Genomic DNA, 7,110 nt, shown 5'->3' with positions numbered 1-7,110 from the left:
CCTGGATAAAGAGAGCGGATGCTATTTGTGCGTACATAGAAAAAGCAGTGGGCTGCTTAAAGTCGGCGTTTTTGACGCCTGTCAATGGAAACATTTTCAACTTTTGACTTTAAACGCCGTAGGATTTCAGCTGCTGTTATATTCATCCTTTGATGCTTCAGTTGCTAATCTTTGCAAAGCGCTCTGGGGCGAACTTTGTAGGGGAGGCTGTGTATATAAAAACAAATTAAATTGTCCCGTTATGTTGAGCTATTCCTGGCGATGTTCTCTGTTAAATTCAGGTTTAAATGAACTGAATCCTGCGCTCAGGTGAGTGCGATTCCTGCGGGGACAGTACAAGGGATAGTGAAATAACGACACGTAAGCCTGCGCCGCCATATGCAGCGAAAAAGTTTCGAGGGAAAAAAAGGGAGAACGAAGAGAGAGTGGGAAAGAAAGCAAAGAGGAACGGAAAGGAGGGTGAAGTGGGTGTGCGTTTCTCTGACAGGGGTCAAATACGGCCTGTCAGCAACGTGGCGGCTTTAATTTGACATATTAATGTGACTTGCCAGTGCCAATAACTCATAACACGCAGGCAGGAAGACCCGGCACATGTGCGCGGTCCCGCCGCTAGTACCCCTAGTAAAAATTAAACCACGGCTAGCAGCGGGATCTGCTGAGTGTGTTAATAAAACATCGGGCAAGGTTTATATGTATATAATAGATTTACGATATATATATATAGTAAATCTATTACTCATGTGCGTTCGGGACTGACTGGGAGTTATTGGGGGAGAGAAAAAACGACCAATTACATTTAATTCAAAGTGAAATACTGAAGCTAAACATTACATCTGACTAATAAATATGGTGATTTTTGTACTTAGTTGACCCCGCGGTCCACTTTGAGCTGCCGCATTTCAAGATGCGCATTTCAAGATGCGCTGTAAGGCTGCAGTTTTTGTGGGGCTGATAACGCATGCAAGCTTTCCTCACAGGCTTCCAATCAACAATAATTACTGTATGGCTTATGTGATATTCACATAATAACGAAATTAGCTGAGAGCTTTTGCTTTTGTTCTGTCGTGCTTTTGGGATTCAGGGGCAGATTGTACTGCACGTCTTCCTTATAACATGCTAATTAATCTAGTTCCAGGTTTAATGAGATGTTGTAGATGTTATAGTCAGGCAGGAAGTTCCAGACTTGATGCCGGCTAGCTTTCTATGAATCGGCACACATGACAGCACGCATGTTAGGACGCTGTTAGTTTTCTGCATATCAGACATGTCTCGAGAACAGGAGAGTACCTATTGTACATCTGACCACCCCCCTGCCTCTCCCAGTTCTCCCAGTACTCATCCGTGTGTCATTAAAATAATCCTGGCACTCTAGCAAGTCCCAGTCAGAATCACCCAGTCTTTTGAAGTGAGCTTAATTTTAACATTTATCTAGCATTCACCTCCTCCCCCCCCCCCCCCCCCCCCCCCCACACACACACACACACACCCTATGTACGCACTTTATCCTCCTGTTGAGTTGCCCTTTGAAATGAAGCACAACATTAATCATATTGAGGGATATGATGTCTCCTGCCCCATTCTATCCACCCTGGGGGGGGGGGGGGGCATTGCTGAGAGGAGGATCGGATGTACCATTGAGCTGTTTTTGGGCAGCCAGTTTCAGACTTGGACCCCACACAACCACCCCCTTGTCCCCACCTAGCGTGGCATTGAAGATTATTCACGCTCACCGCTGGCAGCCACAACACACCTATCTGGGGGGTGAACTGGCCACGTCGATTCTCGATGCAAAGTGGCCCGACTGACCCATAAGCGGCAGCAAAAAAAAAAATAAATGGCTCTGGGTCGACGCTGCCGAAAAGCGAAAATATTCGGGGGGTGGAAATAAATAAATGACGAGAGCAGACTTTCCATTGTGCTCGTAACTTTACTGTCACGCTGTGAAAAATTCCTCAGAAGTTCACTGTGGGCCAGGCCTTTGGCAGGGGGCAGCCGTGCAGCTTAAAAGGGGCCGCGATAGAGAGACAGGAAGAATTATGGGAATCTGATGAGTATATCCTGTCGGAGACGCCTTGGATGGGGACCCAGTCGTGGACGGGACCATTTCCCCTACCCTAGCAGACAGTGGAACTCGGCCTGGGAGGGAGGGGCGCCAGGCTCCGTTGGCAAGGCTCATTGTGGCACAAGTGTCCAAAGGGGGGGGGGGGGATACTGGGAGCGTAGCTCGGTGGGGAAGATGGCATGGGTGAAGGATATCCCAGGTATATCTCCAAAACACAGTAGATGCAAAAATGGTTCCTTGATTAACTCCCTCCTCCCCACAAACACACTCTGCCCCCTCCTGACGGTGGGGAATGGTCCGTAAAGCATTCATTAGAGTGGTATAAATGAATGCTATTATGAAATGAATAATGACGATAATCGCTATGCCACTTAGAGGCAGGCGCGTCAGGGTGGACCAGGACGCGACTCTGTTCCTTGCTGCTTTTCATTAATTTGTCTGCCTTTCTCTGTCGTACTCTCCCTCCCTTTTCTTCCTCACAAAAGACGTTCCAGAGTCACCCCGAGCCTTTCCTCCGCACTCCTCCCCTGCTTCATTCAGATTGAGCGTGACAGATTGGCAAAAGGAGCGCATGACAGGGGCTCGGATAGCAGACGGGAATAAGATCGGACATGTGATGCGATATTCTGAGGTCACGAGGCTTGCCCCCCCCCCCCTCCCCCGGCACCCTCCCCCTCCTCCGACAAGCCTCCCACACCCAGACTCTAATTTAAACATATGATTCACATATTGAAAGATACACACACAAACGCACATTGCCCACCCCCTCTCCCACCCCGAGAGGCTGTATCGTTTATATCTAAACAGGAATATGAGATGATGAACGGCAGATTAAAATTGACAGCTTGGAATATGCTAACAGTCATAATGTGATTAGGCCCGTGTGACACTTCTCAAATATTTTGAGAACTTAACAGAAGTAAGATGTGCGCACTTCTGATGCACTTTGAGTCCGACCACAGGAGGAGGGAAGGGATAAAAAATATTTAAAAAAAAACACTTCATTGCTGTCATCTGTCTCTGTGTTCCACGTAATTTGTCTCGAGATGCATAATGCTTTCAGGACAGGGGTATGGCTGAAGAATGGCCCATAAAGCGAGGTCCCATATTTGTAATGGCAGAGGTTTTTGGGGTGGGGGGTGGGCGGGATCACTCTGGTTGTTGTTTTCACAAGCCAAGAACAGTGTGAATGATGATGACAATGAAAATGAAAAATACGCAGAATGAGTTCAGCACTGTCCTTCTGATTTCGAGTTTAGGTGGCAAGACACATCTTCGCCAAGGATTCTGGGAAACATGAAGAGATGAGTCTGTCTGAGATGGCGGCCCTTCTTTGCCGGCGCTAAATCAGCAAAAACACAGGTAATTATGCCTAACTACACATAATGCACCTTGAAGCACTGAATTGCTCTGATGTTTTTGACGGCTAAAGTTTCAGCATTTGCTTCCTAGGTCAAAATCCCCCATCCTAGGCCCGGAACATCACTGTCCTGTGGTTTGTGTAATTTAATCGTATTCCGTGGCCCCCGCGACCTCTCTGACGGACTGCCTCGTAAACTGACTCCCGATGCGTTATTCCACCGGAATGACATTCCCACCATGTGAGTGAGTATAATCACAGTATAATTGGTGCCAAAGAAGGAGAATGAAACAAATAAGGCAGAAGAATCTGAAAAATAAAATGCTGGGGGGTGGTTATCAAAGTGTAGGGTGGGTATAATAGGGACGTGAATGTGAAGAAGACAATAAACACTGAAGAACGGAGCAAATACTGTGAGTGTTAGCTAAAGGGGACGGGGGGGGGTGCGTCGAGGAGTGGTGGAGCAGCTTTGGCGGGGAGGGAGCGTGGCCACTCGGTCCAGGCGGAAATTCAATAAAAATTCTTCAAAAGGCCGGGCTGACATTGAAAAATCGCGAAATTATAAAATGGACCCGGGTAAAGAAAGAGAGGAGTTATTATATTTGGCACTGCAAGGGGAAGCAAGGGCCCAGGGCTGCATTTTCAAATGAGCCGTCACCGATCGAGGGAGTTAAGCTTCACGTTGATTAAATACGGGGCTGGAAGCAGCCCCGGCCCCCAGCCGCAACACTGAGGGATGTTTGTGTTCAGGCTGGAGGGGGGGGGGGGGGGAGGCGGCAGGGAGACACAGAAGTGTGGGGGTAAAAAAGTGAGATGGGCGGTGATTAAGCGATAGGAACTTCAGCGGGGTGGGCTAATTGTGGAAGAGCAGAATAACCGGGAAGTTAACGGGGAGGTGGCTGGTTTGGGGGGGGGGGGGGTAGTGTCGTGGCTCAGAGGTTCTGGGAGTTTGTGTGTCAGACATGGATGGATTGGTCTGCCAAACACAGTAAAAGTGAAAAGCCGGCCTTTCCAGTGCTGAGAAATGAGGGTAATTTTTCAAATGTGTTTAAAAATGTGTCAGCCGGCAAAATTGGGGTAACTCGCAGTCACTCACTCGCTCGCTCGCTCTCTCTCACACATACACACACTCACAATTCAATTAAATTCAATTTGTTTTACTGGACTCACCACAGTGTGCTTTTTGAGCTGCTGGATATAAAAAACAAATATGGTAAATTGCGATCACGTGGGCCTATTAGAGCAGTGAGAAGCAAGTAAACACAGCAGACATAGACCTCCATTTAAGAATTTAAGGATCCCTTAGTTGTGATTGTTTTGTGTCACTCACAATGAAAGGGCCAGACGCCTCACACTAACACAGGAAGGAGCCGTTTACATTCATGCTTGCCATTTTAAGGCCAGTTATACCTTAATATCTTCAAATGTATTCCGAAATTGTCTCCCAGTCCACTGTGTCTTGGGCTGTACTCTCTAGGTCAGTTAGCCATGTTAGCCTGAACCGGAAACATGTGACTTTCCGAATGGACCCTGACTTGACTCAACTGTCTGTGTATGGTTGAGTAGGACTTATGAGCTTACCTTCTTTTTTGTAGGTTTTTTTTTGGGGGGGGGTTGTCATCATAGGTCTTTGAACTCTAGATTTCAAAATTTAAGCATTTCAAAACCATATGGCATCCTTGAACCCAGTTAACCATAAACGTATGCAATTAACACTTGGAAAATATAAAAGCAATAATTTATATGCCCTTCCAGGACCTGATTTTCTCTAGAATTAAGCAACAGCCTATGTATCTTTTTTTGCCCATAATCAACAACATAGCTATCAGTACATGAGTCAAACCTCTGGCTCTGCTCTGTTCATAGACAGACACCAGACCATGAACATCTTTTAGACGGTGACTTCATTCTCTGTGATGCGATTCGCCAATCCTCCATTCCACGTTCTGTCACATAGTCCAGAACATCTCTCACATGCCGCCGAATATCTCAGGAACGAATTTCTTAAAATCCCATTAGGCTGTCAGGATTTTTTTTAAGTGGATGCCTGTCCAAATCCGAGGTTGTTGTACTTTGATTTTTATTGGTACTACTGCCCAGTGCCAGAAACCATCATAACAATTTGAAAACATTAATAAGCTGCCAGAAGGTCTCATAGGAATAGGCCACGGGGGCTAAATGCCGATGTTAAACTCTGTCCATCCGGTGTGGATGAAAATGAGAGCCTGGGGGAAAGCTGGAAACAGAGAGGGTGTCTCTGACCTCCCTGTGCTCTGGGACAGCCACCTTTCAAGTCACCTCACAGGGCTGTGTGACTCTGAAGGAAAGTGCTGGACAGGCAGTCAAGTGACAAAGTCCAAGACAGAGACCTGAGCAGGGAGGTGGAGACGGAGGGCAGAGCGGCACGCAGACGGAGACGGACGAGGGCGGTGGTGAACAAAGTCATGTTCCCTCAAGACACCGTCGACGGGAGCGTTAGCATCACACTGAGGTAAACGGGGAGCACATTAGCATTAGCAAACGGGACAGGATGACCATCTTTGCCCTCAAAGCTACACAGGTTCCAGGCTGAGAGTGATCCGTAACGGGCAGTTCGACCCCAGGTCGGTGGTCAGGCTCCTGCGGGGGTCGTTTACTGCTACCCGAGACCCCAACCTGTTATCTCTTTCTGGTCATCTGCCCTTCAGATCGACTCGGTGAGCCATACTACAAAAGGCAAATGGCGGCAATGGCTAGCAGATGGAAATCAAGTCAACGCGATAACGGCCAACTTTAACTACATCGTTTTATTGCCCCGGGTCTTCATATGAACAGAAACGACAAATATCTTTTTTTTCAGGACTGCTCCAGTTTCAGCCGCGGCTCCTGCAGACCGTGGCTAGCCTTGCGTTTGGAGACCGGGTGGATCATAGTGTTCCGCCGCACACATGTCAGGACTAATCCGGGGCTCAGGAGATTCAGGTAGCTGTGTGGGCGTTCTGCCCCGGGGGGACACTCTGTCAAAGTCGGTTCTGCAAACACCAAGTGACAGAACGTCGCTCGGAGTAGCTGGACTCACATTACAGCACCGGCAGGGAAGGAAACAGCGCTCGCATCTGCCATTAAAGGTGACGTCTCTCTCACTGGTCACTGCCAGCCCCCTCCTACTCCAGACAGGCCTGTCCTGCAAAAATCCTCTGCGTTTTTGGCCATGAGTGCATTCAATGGCCGAATTAGGGAGACAGCTCTCTGGCTGGCCTTGTGCTCTTTTTCATGTGAGTGGGAGACCGATAAACCATGTCCTGTGTCTTTTATTTCCCACCGAGACTTGCTCAGACTAATTTTGAGCTAGTTTCCACATTTCCCAGAATGCACATGGGTGTTAAGTTTGTGGGAATGTGATAACGGGGAAAAAAGAACACGTACCCAGCTGTCCGCGATGCCTCCTCACACCAAGAGCTCCCTTTCTGATCGCACGTACACCCCCACGGTTTGCATTGCTGCCAGAGTTATCCTGCCATAGCTTGGCCACGTCTGCCTTTTCCCTTTTGCTTGCAGAATCTTAGACGGACACCTTTTTGAAGAGAAGAGTACATGGAAAACAAAGCTGGGCTGGAGATCTATCTCTTATTTCTGTCAGCACTTGGAACCCCCTTCGGAAAACGCCAGAGTTCCCCACTGTCGATTAATTTAATCTGACTTGGGAAGT

The 7,110-nt window shown here is 47.9% G+C and overlaps 1 long non-coding RNA gene across 1 annotated transcript in view; it reads left to right on the top strand.

Annotated features, from left to right (window-relative positions):
• Positions 1–3,619, top strand: part of LOC140592151 (uncharacterized) — an 11,961-nt gene extending 8,342 nt beyond the window's left edge. The window contains exons 2-3 of the long non-coding RNA XR_011992442.1: positions 3,322–3,424; positions 3,515–3,619. This is a non-coding gene — a long non-coding RNA (uncharacterized lncRNA). The remainder of the gene's footprint in view (positions 1–3,321; positions 3,425–3,514) is intronic.
• The last annotated feature ends 3,491 nt before the right edge of the window (positions 3,620–7,110 follow it).

Source organism: Paramormyrops kingsleyae, chromosome 7 (assembly GCF_048594095.1).
Source record: "Paramormyrops kingsleyae isolate MSU_618 chromosome 7, PKINGS_0.4, whole genome shotgun sequence".
Classification (NCBI taxonomy): Eukaryota; Metazoa; Chordata; class Actinopteri; order Osteoglossiformes; family Mormyridae; genus Paramormyrops; species Paramormyrops kingsleyae.
This window is presented reverse-complemented; position numbering and strand designations above follow the sequence as displayed.